Source organism: Quercus suber, unplaced genomic scaffold, assembly GCF_002906115.3.
Source record: "Quercus suber isolate HL8 unplaced genomic scaffold, Cork oak 2.0 scaffold_926, whole genome shotgun sequence".
NCBI classification, from domain to species: Eukaryota; Viridiplantae; Streptophyta; class Magnoliopsida; order Fagales; family Fagaceae; genus Quercus; species Quercus suber.
The window spans coordinates 189,655-205,988 of NW_027070349.1; positions in this window are offsets into that span (position 1 = coordinate 189,655).

Here is a 16,334-nt window from a genome sequence, read left to right on the forward strand (position 1 = left end):
GGTTTTGTGACTTTTTTTTCTTGAAAAGTGTTGGAGCATTTTACTACTAAAATATTATTTTTATAAATTTATTAAATGATACATTGGCAAATCAAATAATATAATGCCAGAGTTTTGTATGTCTACAGTCAATATTTTTGTAAAAATTTGATACGGAGAGCGAATGCTAATTTATTTGTAAGTGTGGAGAGTAATGCAAGGAAAAATGGTAAAAGTGAGAACATTAATTAGTCCTAGGAGGAGCAATATTTCTAATTGTCTCAAGATATTCAAGAAATTAAATAACAAAATTTAGTTACAAATTTTGTTCTAACCAATTGCTACAATTCTCACTAACAAAATTAATTTATATTTTAAAAATCTAACCATTAGATTTCATATTTTTTATGTGATTAATACATATGTCAAAAATTCACGTCAATCGGATTTTATTTAATATTCAATCTATAAACTTATTTTTTACACATAATTTAATAATACAAAAAGTTGAAATTTAAACATTTAATTGATAATATAACTATTGATCTTTGATATTTTGGAAATTTTGTAAGTATGCAAAATATAAGAAAAAAAATGCTATTTAATAGTGGATTTGTCCAAATTTACATCACATACAAGAATATTGAGTATAGTTGTTGCCATTAGCTACCACTACAAGAAATCTGTACTATTGCGGTGAGTATTTTGCGATGGGTGCAAAAACCGCTACTATATGTCGCATATTGCGGCATTTTTTGGGACCGCTGTAGTAGTTCTAGTTTTTTGCGGCATCTTATATCGCTGGTACATAAAACTGCCACAATATATACGTTTTAGCAGCGTTTGACATAGCTATAGCAGTGCTCTATCAAATCGTTGCAATAGATATATCCTTTTTGCGGTATATTATAGCAACGATATATAAAACTGCGGCAATATATGTGTTTTAGCGGCGTTCTATTTAGCTATAGCGGCGGTATTATCAAACCGCCGCAATAGATACTTTTTTGCGGCATAGCTTCTTAGTTATAGTGGCAATTTTGACCGCTGCAATAGACCTTTTAGTCGCTTGAATCTAGTCCAATTTTTCGCTCTTTTTTTTTTTTTTTGCCCTTTCCTCGATTTTTTTTTTTTGGGACATGATTTTTATTTTTTAATAAATTTGGGTGATTGCTCTTCTTTTTTGTGATTATGTCACTTTTTTGTTTTAATTGGATATCATTCTTAATAAGACTATGTATATAAATTTATTCAAACTTATTTTTTAATCCCATTACGTTTTTACCCTTTTAATCAAACAGACGTTTAAGAAAAGAGAAAAAAAGCGGTGTTTGTCCAACTATCCGTTGGACTCACGATTATTACTAAATTCAACTAATTAAATTATTCCCAAGTCCCAACTCCTTGGGATTGGTACCATGGATTCTCCTGTACTATGGGAAAGTGGAATCGAACCATATGACGTAAGTGAATGCGTGTGTACAGAACATAATTAAAAATATGACGTATTATGAGTATCAACATCGACATTAGGCATACTAGGCCTGTCCACGGGTCGGTCCGGGTCGGGTTTGTGCCCAACCCGGAACCGACCCGATCAGATCGGGTGGGCAATCTTTCAACCCGCCGCCGACCGTCGGAGAAGTCGGTTCGGACGGGTTGGAACATCAACAAGCGGCGGTCGGGTTCGGTCGGAGTCGAGATCTGGAAAATAAAGAAAATCCGGCTAGAAAAGGATGAAAATCGGCCAAATCCTTTGAGTTTTCGCCGGAAACAGTCAAGATCTCGACTAGATCTGGCGAAATCTCGCTGGATCTAGCCAAGAACTCGACTAGATCTAGCGAAATCTCGCCGGATCTAGTCAAGATCTAGCCAAAAAACATCTCAAAACTCGTCGGAATTACCAAATAACGCCGGAATCTGGGTTTTGCTCGCCGGAATCTGGGTTTTGCTCGCGCGAATCTGGGTTTTGCTCGCCGGAATCTGGGTTTTCACCGGATTATGAGTTTTCGCCGGTCGGTTCGGGTTTTTCGGATTTTGGAGGGGAAAACCCGCCAACCGACCCGCCAGTTACGGGTTCTGGAGGCGGAGACCCGTCGCCGACCGTCGCCGGCGTCGGGTCGGCCGGTACTCGGGCCGGATCGGACGGTTTTTTCGGGTGGGTCGGGTACCGGTTTTCTGTGGACAGCCCTAAGGCATACAAATACAAAGCATATTTATTCGAGGATTTTATTGAGTATTTCGACCTAGTATCTGTTTGTATTGAGCTCGTTTTTATTTTTGAGTATATGTTTGCCGGGACCTCTCACTTTTCATATGATTTTTTTTTTTTTTTTGGCCAACCTGAATGAACCACTGTTTGTTTTCATACTGATGTTGTTTGAACCTGGGCATTTCTTAATGTTCTATATTGGGATGAGTCTGGATGAACATTTGAAAATAAATTGTACGGAAAATTTTGAGTAATTTTATAACAATTTATAAATGTGTTTAACCAAGTAACTAGAGAATATATATAACATTCTTTTTTTTAATATAAATTATGAAAATTCTTACATCTCTCATAACAAGAACTTAATTAATTAATCAGGGTGTACATCAAAGTATCAAGGGCTTAAGATATCTAACCAAGTCTAGTATTAACTCAATCCAATTCTCATTTCCAATCCAATTCAATCAAGTTTGTCAAACGATACCTTGGTATAAGAAATCTTAGTATTACATCCCTACTATTGTAGGGTAATACAGAATTGTACTGGCTAACATTAAAGAGGTCAAACCTTCCAGACATTGAATGTATACAATTGGAGTTTAGATCATACAGAGAATTAGTGCAAGGGATATCATTGTTGATCTATATAGGACTACATTGTTAAAGGTATATTGTTCCACCTAGAGGTGAATACAGTTAGGAGCAAAAATTTGTTTAAGAATTTTCATTAATAGCAAAACTGGTTTTAAAATTTCCTATATATTGTTCTTCTATGTACTGTACTACATGCTATCGCAAGGGTTCTCTCCAACTGATCGTCAAAATTTCGTAATTCACCTTCTTCCTCTAGTTTTGTTCCTTTCTATTTTTTATTTTTTCCTAGATGATGATTCTTCTAGTTTATGAGAAACACCATTGGCATCTTGTATAATTTCCTCACTTCTTACATTTTTCTAGAGATCAATTGACACTTCAACATAACACTTTATGCATGTTTCTCAAAGTGAGAAAATGTTATGTGGATATGCTATTTAAGTAAAACATGTATTATAATTTTTATTAGTAAATTAACATGCACCAAATGGATCTTGAACCCAGAAGTTCTTTCATGATGCATGTTCATATAAGGTTTAAGTTCGAGCTCAAAGGCATTCAAAATTCCATATTTTGGTTTTTGGTATTTGATTGAATCACCATGCATGCTTAACACTCTTACAAAGTGATCACAATTGTAGTATTCTTTCCTTCATAAATGATATATGTATCTACCAATATTTCTCAAGTAGTCTTTGCATGTGTATGGTGTGCAGTAAATGGAAAAGATGAAGAAGTTTAACTTGGCTCGCAACCACATGAAACTCGCGATTGTGCTAATGGTTATGACCCTCCTGCTTACTTCGGCAGCTGCCAAAGGTAGATTTGGAGGTGGTAGCAGAGGTATTGGAGGTGGAAGTAGCAGTATTCAGCCACGGGCACAACCCATCCCCTACTACCCCTACTTCCCCTACATTCCCATTTTTAGGAGGAGTAGTTCAAACACTACCCATCACAAAAGCAATGGATCTGCCTTGGGTGCATGGAGCACTGCAACAATGATATCCCTTGCACTAATTCNAACAATCTCTATAATGACAATTTTGGTCATTTTAGAAGTTAAGGAGTATTTTGGTTATTTTATAAATTTCAGTATATTTTGGTCATTTTAGATATTTCAAGGGTATTTGGGTCATTTTACAGGTTTAGAGAACAGAGCCAATTAAAGTTTTTTACCATGCGGGTACACAGCACATGTCCATCATGCATCATACTTAGATTTGAAATCTAACCATTAGATTTGAAGAGTGTAATGAAAGGTTAATTTTGGTATATTATGGTTACAATCGAACGGTTCGATTTAGAGAAAGGAGTGGTCAAATTTTAGTTAAAATTGGTCAAACTCGGTCAAACTTAATAGACGGTCCCGAGACCATTGAACTTGGTGAAATTTATATTCAAATGTTGATCACTGGGATTAAAAAGTATGGTGACATATTGGTATTGGTGAAATTTGAGACCAATTGGATTGTCAGATTGAGAGAACTTAGCCATACAGGTACACAACACATGTCCATGACAAGCCATACTTAGATTTGAAATATAACTGTTGGATTTGAAGAGTGTAATGAAATGTTAATTCTAGAAAATTATGGCCACAATCAAACGGTTGGATTACAGAAAGGCACGGTCAAAGTTTAGGTAAAGTTCGTCAAACCCGGTCAAACTTAATAGATGGTCTTGAGACCATCGGACTTGGTGAAATTAGGTTCAGTTGGAAGGTTTTTGGTGGATTATTGGGCATGGTAGTAGTTGTTAGAAAATGTTAATGAATAAATTATTTTGAAAGATGATGAACATCATGTTAACATTGACTTAGATAAAGTTGATTAGGCAAAATGATGAAAAAATTTATTATTTTGGCTTATATCTGATTTTAATTAATTTGAATATGTATGTTACAAATATATTTTAATTTGATTTGTTTACTTACTTTTGGTAAATATTATTACATAATTGATGATTGAATTAGTGAAAAGCGAGAGAGAGAGAGAGAGAGAGAGAGAGAGAGAGAGAGAGAGAGAGAGAGAGAGAGAGAGAGAGTGTGTGTGTGTGTGTGTGTGTGTGTGTGTTTTCTTAGAGGGAGACTAACATAGGGAAAACACAAAGGCACTAAAAATGAAAAGACAAATGGTGCTTAGGGCTGTCCACAGAAAACCGGTACCCGACCCACCCGAAAAAAAGGGGGGGGGGGGGTATTTTGGTCATTTTACCAATTTCGAGCTATTTCGGGGCATCTTAGAGGTTTCAAGGTACTTTTGCTCATTTTTGAGGTTTCGGGAGTATTTTTGTCTTTCTAGAGGTTTTAGGGGTATTTCGTTTTTGTCATTTTAGAGGTTTCAGAGAATTTTTGTCATTTGAGAGGTTTTATTGTATTTTGATCGTTTTATTGATTTCAAGGTATTTTTGTCATTTTAGAGGTTTCAAAGTTTTTTTTTTTTTCCTCATTCTAGGGGATTTGAGGGCAGTTTTTTGTCATTTCAGCAATTTTAGGGGTATATTAATTTTTTTTTTTTTTTTTGTTGCTAAAAAAATCACTTTAAAAATAAAATTTATAAATAAATTTCAGCATATATTTTCACTTGCCATATATTTTAATTTTCACTTCCCACAATTTTTTTTCACTTCCCCCCAAACACTTCAGCAAAATATATCCTTTTTTTGGGTTAAAACTTAAAAACAATATTTAAAAATAAAAATTTTATATAAATTTCAGCATAATGACATTAAAGTGTGCTATTTTAAACTCTATAGCAATAGCCCAAACCTTTAGTGATACTTCCATAACCACCACAATAGAGCTCAAATTTCAGCAATTTTTTTTTTCCTTTCTCGCATAAAATTGCACTTTTCCCGCTCGATCTATTGATATTTACATTTTTCAGTTTTCTAGATCTAAATTTCGGCCAAGGCTTTTGTATTTGTTTAGGGTTTCTTTTATCACAACCCTAAACATATATAAGGTTTATTTTAAGAGCCATCACACACAGATATAGAGACCAAGAGACTTATTTTCTCTGTGTGAAGCTACTACATTTGTACGTCATAGGGTTTTGTAACCATGTGCATCTAGATCTTCAATGTTGATGACATGAAAAACTTTGCAGCCAACAACATCTATTCAAGTTGCAGGAGTTAGTCACGTACTAGAATCCGTGCAAAGGGTTAATCACAAATTTGAGGTTTGTGCATCAAAGGGAAAGAAGGCCACTACAAGATCAAGTCCAATCGGGTATTGAAGTAAAGGTTCAACTGTAGGTTGGTATTTCGGGATAGGCCAGGGTAGTTGGTAAGATTCATTCTACTTGTAACCACTTGATTGTTATTTAATGGATTCTTGAGAGTGGTGACCTTAAAATCACTCAGTGGAATTTTTGCCTTGCGAAGTTTTTCCTATTTATCAACAAATCACCGTGTCTAATTTATTTTTCACTACATTTAGTTTAATTGGTAATTTGTGAGTGCCTTCACGAATTTGCATATAATTAAACTTAATTAATCAACTAAAGTAATTGAATTAATTAATCATAATCAAGTTATCTTAACCCGCCAATTGAGGTATGAAAATGTATCTAAATTATAGGAAATTATTGGATTGACTCGGTAAACGAGCTGGCCTTGTCCTGGAGAATCCGGACAAATAATAAAGAAATATGACAAAGGGCTAAAGTGTTATGGGCAATGTCTATGTTTTGAACTTTTAGTTGGCTGGGCCTAGTTGTATGATTTGTTATGGCCTATATTATACAGTTTGTAAGTGCAATTTACAGAGTCATCCAAAAACCCCAAAAAAAAAAAAAAAAAAATTGCTCAGGTTTCGCCTTTCTAGCAAATCGGTTTAGCCCATTACTAGTTGGACTACTTTTAATGGACCTTGAAATCCTGACTCAATTGCTCAACCCAAAAGATCACAGCCGGTTTCAAGTGGTCAAATATTTTATTCAGGAGTTAAAAAAGAGGATACACCTTCTTTAACCTTTCCCATGCCTAATGTTGAAATTAAAGGTGAAATAGAAAATATTATGGTGCACAGAAGCATAAAAGAAAAAAAAAAAAAAAATGGAAAGCACGTGGTTCAGTCTAACGACTTACTTTCTCATAAGAAGCTTTTAAAACTTTTAAGATAACATTGTTACTATATGATCAAGAGTTATTTATGAGTTTAGGTTAACTCTAGATGGACCTACAATATATTTGGACCTCTTAGATCGTTACACATAAACCCAATATAACAAATATATCTTTAATATCTAAAGTCAAAACATTTCAAGTTTACACAAGAATAAAAACAGTAGACAGGCATAAAGGTAGACGGAACTTCTAAACAAAATTAGTAAATTACAAACAGTAAAAACACACACAGACATCTGTGATATGTAAATCAATCAAGCAGCGGGAGCTACTCACATTTTCATGGACTACTTTACAGTTTTCAACCACCTTTTTTTTTTTTTTTTTTTTCTGAAACTTTTCAACTACTGTTCTTAGAGATAGGCTATATAGCCTCTGCTACTCACTTTTTTTTTTTTTTTTTCGAAACTTTTCAACAACTTTTCTTAGAGATAGGCTATATAGCCACTGTCATTTCATGCCCTTTTACCCAACAACCCTTCAACTCTAAAATTTTTTTATTTTCAAAACATTTTATCTTTAATACCTTAAAGAATGCATGATTCACATCACGTAAGGGAACGGTTTCTTGTTAGCAAATTATATTAGCTGCGGCTTATGACTTACGAGTACAAGGTCATTTAATTGTTGTCTGCTTTGAAGTGCAAGAGCTAGCACGCGAGCAAAGTAGCATCTTTGATAAATTGCATGTTCCATGCTCCCCAATGAAAATTATGAAATAGTTACAAGTTACAACTATCAATATTATTATAATTTTCAATATTTAGGTTGAGCACCTTAATTTCATCTTGGTCGGATGTCACTTTGAAAGAATAGAATAATCATTGTACATAATATATTTATTATTTTTAAGTAAATGAGATGATTTTTTTTTTTTTTTTTAAATGTTGCAGTGTAGATCTCAAATATCTATGGATGTATTAAAAAATAAAAATGCTGGAATGTTTCGTTGTTATTTTTGGAAAGAGTTTTCTGTTTGAAAAAGGGAAAAACCAATGGTGGGGGCGATGGTTTGCTGTATTTTTTTTTTTTTTTTTTTTTTTTTTTTTATAAATTTAAAATTTTAAAGATAATTACTCAAAAATTATTGTGAAGAATAGTATATGGCCCTAGAGAAACTCCATGTGTTTTTGGTTGTTTTCGAAAATTGTTAAAACACAGTGGCATTTTTGTTATTTTTCAAACTGGTCTTTAAAACCTATCAACTGCACTGTCTCTTTCATTTTCTTATTTCTCCTTTTCTTCTTTCACCTCTTCAATCTCTTCCTGACAAGGTGTGTGTGGGAAGTATGACTCACAAAATACGACTCTTTGGAAACATAGTCAGACCAACCACATCAATCATTGATAATTAAAGTACACTACTCATGTTCAAGAGAGTTATGGAGTCAGTATTTTTCAATCATTTTCAAAATTAGTTCTGAAATTATATATATATATATATATTTATATAATTTCAAGTTTTCAACTGATGTATAATTTCTAAATCTATGGCTGATTATCTGACGATGTGGTTAGAAGATGTTTTACTTGATGTTCCTTCTTTTGTTATTCAAACCCTCCTAACCTTAGATTATCACTAAAACCAATTAGACATTAGGACCCGGTTTGGATAGCACTATTTTTCACTCAAAGTAAAGTTGCGTTTTCAGTTTTTTTTTTTCTTTTTTTTAGCAGCCGGACTTATTGACTTTTGGGAGAGAAAAAATACTGTGCATGTACTGTGCTTGCACTGTTTATGTACTGTTCACGCAATATTTAATATTAAAAGTGGGTCCCACAGTACTATTCACACATTTAAAAATTATTTTGTTACAGTGTTTTCAGTAACAATCAGTTTTTAGCAACTTTCAGCAACAATAAGTGCTATCCAAACGGACCCCTAGGTGTCCATTAATTCCTAGAAATTTCTATAGTTATTGGTGACTATGAATCCTTTGAAACACGCAATTATGCGACCAAGCGACAAAGAAATCAAAATATGTATAGATAAATATTGTCAGTCGAGGCCTTTCATTCCACAATAAATAATTTATTTAAAGTATAATCATGATAACTTGTGTGCTAATATCTAATATCACAACCCAAGGCATGTAATAAATATAATCCAAGACATAATTCAACTTCCACATAACATTAATTGTGGCTTAGAATTGCCTGAATAGATAGACATACCGTAGCATTGAAATTTAACATGATATAAATCAAGTAATGCATTTTATAATTTAATATTATTTTTAAGTTGAACTTAAAAGTGTTAGATGCACAAATGGTTGTATTATGGCTTAAATGTTTAATAATTTAATCATTATACAAGGTTAACAACGGTTTATGTAAGTTGTACTTAAAATTTATTTAATCACTAAAAATCATTACATGAGAATTATAAGTAAAATTTTGATAATAAAAATTTACAACGGGGATTATTCATATTTAAAAACTCCAACAAATAAACACAATATAATGAATTTTTTTATATAATGAATTTTTTTTAATTCTATGGGTTTTATAACATTAAAATACCATTTAGTATTCACAAGAGTGTCAATTTTTTTTTTTTAAAGTCAAATCTTGACTCCACAATTGATGAAAACACCACCAGTCACGAATGGAACCTCCATGATTTCAAAGTGGCTGAGTTAAGGAGACAAGTAAAGCTGCGCTCCAGGAACTTCTTGAGTGCTAAGAACCTTTTGAACGGGATTATTCTCGTAATCATTCAGAATTTCTGAAGGTGAACCTCTTCCAGTGAAAGTGAAGGAATAACCTCTTTTATCGTGCTTGAAGTCCAAATCAAGCAGAAAGTGTTTTTTCCTCATTGTCATGCTCTAAGGAGCTATGGGTTAAGATCAATTAGATGTAGAAGTTTATATTCCAGGGCTTGAAGGAAGAACACAACCAGATTAATTCTTAATTGGCTATACTTGGTGAAGCGAGTCTTATGCTATGGAAATTTCCCAAATCATCGAAAAGTGAAGCTTGTCGCCATCAAAATAAGAAAATAATATATGAGAGAGGTATTTTTGGACAATTATCAATGACGGGACTGACGAACTCATTTACTGAAGACGACGACCATAAGTCCAACGAAGACATCCCTGAACGAGCAAATTAATACCCACTGACAGGACTGACGAACTCATTCGCCAAGACGACCTCAACAATACAGACGAGGGCATACTTGGACGAACAAAACCAATGCCCACGTCACTGACGAGGGTAAAGCCATCCATTCAATACAGCCAATTAATACATAGGACAGTTACAGATCCAGCTGTGTGAGCCGTTGGAGCACATTGAAGCCACATTATGAGGCACGAAACGTTACTAAGAAGAGCATTAATACCACCTTAATTGCCCCAACGGCTAGGAGCTGTAACCGCATATATAAAGCCTCCACATTGCCAAGTGCAAGGTACATACACACACAAACACTAAGAGATCTCTTTCATTCTGTCCAATGACATTGTTTATTCCCAAGAGAGCTTCTTATACTGACTTTGGCATCGGAGGCATTGTGGCAGGCACCACACCGGTGACCACCTTTAAGAGTACGTTCATACAGGCTGAGGATTGCTTTCATCTGACCAACTCTACTGACGAGCTTACGCTTCATCAGTATAGCTCTACTAACGAACTTACGCTTCATCAGTTTGGCGTTGTCTGTAGGAACGACGTTTTTGTGTTCAATCTCGAAAAAGTAGTTTCCGATCAACTATTTCTCTCAGATGGAGTCCAATCATGATTCCGCAGTCCTAGCACAACAAGTTCAGGCTCTTGCAGCCACCGTTGAAGAACTGACCAGACAAAATCAGGAAATGAAGCTACAGCTTCAGCAGGAGGAGAATTGGTCTAAGGGGAATCAGGATGACGAATGAGATAGTCATAGAAGAAGTGACCATCGAAGGCCTACTACTCCAACCGAGCAAAACTCGGACTTGCTCCAGGAGATGAGGAGGGAGATGGACGAACTTAGGAATGCCATCAATGAAAAAACAGAACGGAGTGTGGATCGAATGGTCAGGGCAACGGATTCGCCGTTCACCACAGCAGTCCTTAACTGTCCAGTGCCGTCGAAATTTCGGCTACCTCAACTTGAGCCCTTTGATGGGCTAAAGGACCCTCAGGATCACCTTAACACCTACAAAATGACATAGGACTCCAGCAGCCCCCGGACGAAATATTATGTCGTTCCTTCCCAACCACTCTCAAGGGAGCTGCAAGGGAATGGTTCACAAAGTTGCCAACATCTTCCATTGACACCTTCGAGCAGTTGAGCAACGCCTTTCTGCGTCACTTCATTAGAGGACAACATCCAAAGAGGACCGCGGATCATTTACTCACCATCAAACAAGGAGAGAAAGAAACCTTGAGGTCCTATGTGAAACGCTTCACTCGAAAAACCCTGGAGGTGGACGAAGCTGGCGATAAGGTGCAGTTGACGACCTTCAAAGCGGGACTGCGATCTAGGGAGTTCGTTTCTTCACTCGCAAAAAATCCTCCAAAAACAATGGCGGAGATGCTCCTGAAAGCACAGAAGTACATGAACGCAGAAGAAGCACTGGCTGCCATAAGGGACGTGGAAAAACCAGGGAACAAGGAAAGAAAGGAGGACGAATGTAGAGGATAGAAAAGGGACCGCTCAGATCGTCGGTTCAGTGACCAAGGTAAGTCTAAATGGGGTTTCTCCCGTCAGGGTTCTCGCTGTGGTTCCGTAAGCCCACATGAGAAGGACCTTATCGAGTCACCCACTACTCCAGACAAGGTAGCTATCACCTGGAAACCCTAGACGGACAGAGGCTCTCGAGGCCATGGAACATCGAGCACTTGAAGAAATACCACCAACAGATGTAACAGAAAATGTATTCGTCATTGAAATTAATAAATGAACTATTTAGCTAATGTCTCCACAACAAGCAGGTCTGAGCAGCTACAAGTCTCAAAAATAGCTAAGTAACAAGATTCCGCCTCGACGGATGTAAGTTACTGACGATGACAAGATCCCTAAAAGGGTGTAAGTCACAAAAGCGGATAAGTAACAAGATTCTGTCTCAACAGATGTAAGTTACTGACGATGACAAGATCCCTAAAAGGGTGTAAGTCACAAAAGCGGATAAGTAACAAGATTCTGCGTCGACGGATGTAAGTTACTGACGATGACAAGATCCCTAAAAGGGTGTAAGTCGCAAAAGCGGATAAGTAACAAGATTCCGCCTCGACGGATGTAAGTTACTGACGATGACAAGATCCCTAAAAGGGTGTAAGTCGCAAAAGTGGATAAGTAACAAGATTCCGCCTCGACGGATGTAAGTTACTGACAATGACAAGTTCCCTAAAAGGGTGTAAGTCACAAAAGCTGATAAGTAACAAGATTTCGCCTCGACGGATGTAAGTTACTGACGATGACAAGAGCCCTAAAAGGGTGTAAGTCACAAAAGTGGATAAGTAACAAGATTCCGTCTCGACAGATGTAAGTTATTGACGATGACAAGATCCCTAAAAGGGTGTAAGTCACAAAAGCTAAAAATAGCTAAGCCAAAAATGACTTAATAGGGTGTAAGTCACAAAAGGTACTGACGAAGTTATAGACAAAAGGTACTGACGAAGAGAAGGGAAGAAGTTCAGAAACAAAGGCTCAAAAAACTGAAAACTAGCGGGAAACCCAATGTTCACATGAATTGGAGTTATTTACAGCCCAAAAGCTTTCACATTCTACGGTCGTCATTACAAGTCACGGCGACCACAGAATCGGGGGGCAACTGACAGGACTGACGAACTCATTTACTGAAGACGACGACCATGAGTCCAACGAAGACATCCCTGAACGAGCAAATTAATACCCACTGATAGGACTGACGAACTCATTCGCCAAGACGACCTCAACAATACAGACGAGGGCATACTTGGACGAACAAAACCAATGCCCACGTCATTGACGAGGGTAAAGCCATCCATTCAGTACAGCTAATTAATACATAGGGCAGTTACAGATCCAGCTGTGTGAGCCGTTGGAGCACATTGAAGCCACATTATGAGGCATGAAACGTTACTAGGAAGAGCATTTAAACCACCTTAATTGCCCCAACGGCTAGGAGCTGTAACCACATATATAAACCTCCACATTGCCAAGTGCAAGGTACATACACACACAAACACTAAGAGATCTCTTTCATTATGTCCAATTATATTGTTTATTCCCAAGAGAGCTTCTTATACTGACTTTGGCATCGGAGGCATTGTGGCAGCCACCACACCGGTGACCACCTTTGAGAGTACGTTCATACAGGCTGAGGATTGCTTTCATCTGACCAACTCTACTGACGAGCTTACGCTTCATCAGTATAGCTTTACTGACGAACTTACGCTTCATCAGTTTTGAAAACTTCTAAGAAGAAAAAGGAAAAACATTTTTTTTTTTTTTAGAAAATGGTGAGAAAAGGTTTTGAAAAAGCATTTTCTTAGAATAGTGTGCAGGGGAAATGTTTTACCAAGCATATTTATTTTATGGCAACTTTAATAATGAGAAATGTAAAGAAACAACAATAATAAAGTGCAAGAAATAAATTGCAAAGAAAGTAAACTACAGAAATTTAAATGACATTAAAGTAAAAACCTGAAATTTAAATGACAAAAAAGTGAAGAACTGAAATTTAAATGACATAAAAGTAAAGAGTATAAAAATAAAGGGCTGAAATATTGTAAAGGTTGATTATTATTATTATTATTTTGTGTCACTCTTAAATAGATTTTAATCTCTTCCAAGCCTTATGGATTTGTCATCATCCATTCCTATGAGACATATCCATATTGTGCTTTATTGGAGGTTTAAAAACCATTTAAGAGGGATGAAATACAAAATCTTTTTTTTATTTAGGTGTCTAGATATAAAGAAAAAGGGGGAGGGGGATTGTGCAAGAAATTAAAGGGATGGCATAAATTAAAAAGGGGAGGGGATTTGCATGGAAAATAAATGGGATAACATAAATTAAAAGGGGAAGGGGATTGTTTGGAAAATAACTGGGATGTCGTAGATTAAAAGCAAGAGTAGTAAAAATCCCTAGATGCCTAGGTGGGATGAGATTTCTTCCCCCTAAGGTTACTTCCCATACAAGTCCTAGGAGATGGTTCAACACTCATCTAGGGAAACAAGCATAATAACATAAACAATCAACAACAATATGAACATAGAAAAAAAGAGAGAGGTATATACACAATATAACCAAGAACATGGGAAAATAGAGCAACTATGAACAACAAGCAAGATAAAAATAAATGATTTTATATATATGGAAATGATGTTTACAACATAGTAAAGATGGTTGGATGGGTGTAGTTATTAGGAAACTAACCCATCCCTATAGCCTTGCCCACAAAGATTATAAACAAAAATAGATAAGGCTTTTTTTGGTGGGTTTCCTAGAGAGAGAGGAAAGGGAGGAGAGAAAGAAAATTTTTAGAATTTCTAGGCTTATTTTTCCTGAATTTCCTCACCTTTTTTTTTTTCCTCACTTTTTTTCCCTATTTCTCTATTTTTCACTCATTTTCTATCTATATTTTTCTCAAAAATGGGGGAAGGGGGTATTTATAGGGGAAATGAGGAAATGGGAGGCTAGCATAAGTGTAACATGTTACACTTGTGCTAGCCACCTATGGCAAGGGGTAGCTAGTCTTTTTATGATTTCTAGCCCGATTTTTGTGCAGCTGTTTGGAGGCCTTTTCAAGCTTCGTTTTCTTCAAACTTTATATTCTTGGAAAACTCTGGATGTCTAGTTTTCAACGATTCTAGTCTCACTCAATTTGGAGCTACGTTCATTAAGAAATAATGCTCGAAATGAAGGTGATGCAAAGTTAAAAAGTTCTGACCTTTTTTTTTTTTTTTTTTGTGTGTGTGTGTGAAAAATTCACATCTTCCAATTTGAAGCAGATATCGTCAAGCCTACTCATTCCAGTTCTTGCCCAAGTGGTATAGTTTATTGTGCAAAGTCAAGTAAAAAACTGCCAGTTTTTCTTGGAAAAAAAGTGAAGATTTTATAAGGGTTCTTTTGGAATTTTGGTGATATCTCATTGGTTTTAACTATGATTTTGGCCCATAAACTAATGTTTCTAAGGGAAAAATATGCCCTACGGGACAATCTAAACTTCAACATGATCCAATGGTCAGATAAAAAATTCAACTTTTTTACCATACTCAGTTAGAGTTTTGGTCTTAATTGCTGTAAAATGGATTATTCAAACATTGTAGCCTTTTGATCCACCATCCAATCATATTATATTTATTTTTACCCTTTTTGGCTTTGAAATTTATGATTTTGCATCGTTTTTCAAATTTTTTTTTTTTCGATTTTTTGGTCTTTGTTTTCACGTCTAAATTGGGGTCGGGCAAAATATGATATCGCCACTAGCGATCTAGATTCGACCCATTTTAAATCAATTTATACCAAACTTGACAATGGATTTTAATTGCGTAAACCAATCGAGTTAAAATAAGCAAACCAATTGAATTCAAATAAGTACCACACCCTTGACTTGACTTTGGCTTTTGTAGTTTGACTATCTCACTTTGACATGTTCAATCTACTTGGCAATTTTGATGATGCCATGTCTACCTAGGACATGCAGGCCAAAAGATATTCCATTGCTCATAGGTCCAAGAAATATTAGCTTGTGGTTGAATTGCATCAGCTCAAGCAAAAACCAAGACTATCCATCAACGACTTCTTTGATCAACATCACTTCATCCAGGACTAGATTGACCATTTTTTATCCAACTTAAGAAAGTTCCAAGGATATGCAGAACAATATGCTACTATTTGAGATGAATTATGCCTCTATTAGCTTTTGATTTCACTGCGTGCTGATTATGAGGCAATTTGTGGTCAGTTCCTCAAACGAACTCTACCTCTGTCACTTGATATATTTGTTAATGATTTTATTCAAGAGAAAGATTGTTTGCAAACCGTCCATGTCTAAATTAATCTAATGTTCAGATCTGACGCATTTGGAACTAGTAGTCTTCATAGGCAATACAACAAAATATTCTGCAACTACTCTAAACGTCATGGCCAGACTATTGAGACTTTTATCGCTACAACAAATCTATTGCACTTACTGTTGTTGTTTCTAACATTGAGCATGCCCAGCCAATGACTCCAATCACAACTTAGTCATAGTCTTTTGAATTCGTTATCAACCTCTCCCCAGCTGACTTGCAAAACATCATCCTTATGGCTAGTAATGCATCACTTTCCTTTGCTCTCTCATTTTTGCTTGGTAAGTCTCCTTCTTGGTTTATCTATTATGCCTGTTGTAATTATATAATGATAGGCCAAAAATGAATTGACCCCTCGTGATAAATTAACCAATTAATTTAGCCAAGTGAATTAATTAAGTTAATTAACATGCAAACACATGGTAGCAC